General features: G+C 33.9%; 1 protein-coding gene across 8 annotated transcripts in view; it reads left to right on the top strand.

Annotated features, from left to right (window-relative positions):
• The window catches only part of snap91a (synaptosome associated protein 91a), a 57,611-nt gene that overhangs the window by 18,840 nt on the left and 37,768 nt on the right, over positions 1 to 1,003 (top strand). The window lies entirely within an intron of this gene.

Here is a 1,003-nt window from a genome sequence, read left to right as displayed (position 1 = left end):
ATTTTTGCTTGATGCATAAAGTTAAAAGATTAAAACTGATAAAACAAGTTTAAAAAAAAGAGACTTTTCCATTTGATTACATTTTATATGATGGATTATGCAGAAAAAGTAGAATTGGGCTGAAAGATCTATCGCTATATCACCTATTCAGATTGTAAATCGTGTTTTTAAAAAGTAACTAAGTAATTAATTACTTTTGAAAATAAGTAATCAGTAAAGTAACTTTTTGGGGGGAAGTGATTACTTTTTTCAAGTAACTTGACCAACACTGGGCCAGAGGCTAGTAGATAGGTGGAATCTGTTAAATGACTCAAGAACATCAGCAGCTTAAAGTCAAATAGATACTACAGTCTTTCTAGAAGCAGGACCTGTCATTCAGGAGCCATATTGGAAGCACTTATTGGGAAGCTTTTTGAAAGATTCTTTCAATTAATTTTCTATTAAGTAGACATAAAGACTGCATTTATGGAGAGTCTGATAAAGAGAAAACATGTAAAGGTTTGCAGACTTTGTCCAAAAATAAAGTTGTACAGGGAAAAGTATCTCTCTTATAATGTCTACTGCTACGCAGGTCCTCACCTAGCTGAGACCAAGGATACCACACATTTTATTTAAGTTGAACCCAAATGTGTTCTGTCTTTAAAGAAAGCATCATCTACTCAATCATAGAATGATTACAATATTGAAAAAAACAAATGCCTGAATCCTAAATTGTGGATATCCTATTGTTGTGATCTAAAATGTAACACTAAATGCGATTAAAACACCAAAAATCTGGACTCCTGGGCTCAACGACTGCAAGGATCACCAGCCCGAGGAAAACACAAAATACACATGACCCCGTGACAAAGACAATTCATTCTTGAATGAAGACATTGATCTGACTTTTTAAAATTTTGCCAATTGTGTTTATTATTAATTTGGGAAATAGAAAGGGGGGGGGGGTTGTAAAGAAGAAGGTAAAGGAAAGGGATAGAAAGAAGGAAAGAGATAGAGGAGAGAA

Source organism: Pundamilia nyererei, unplaced genomic scaffold (assembly GCF_000239375.1).
Source record: "Pundamilia nyererei isolate P.nyererei 1_Seehausen unplaced genomic scaffold, PunNye1.0 scaffold00109, whole genome shotgun sequence".
Classification (NCBI taxonomy): domain Eukaryota; kingdom Metazoa; phylum Chordata; class Actinopteri; order Cichliformes; family Cichlidae; genus Pundamilia; species Pundamilia nyererei.
This window is presented reverse-complemented; position numbering and strand designations above follow the sequence as displayed.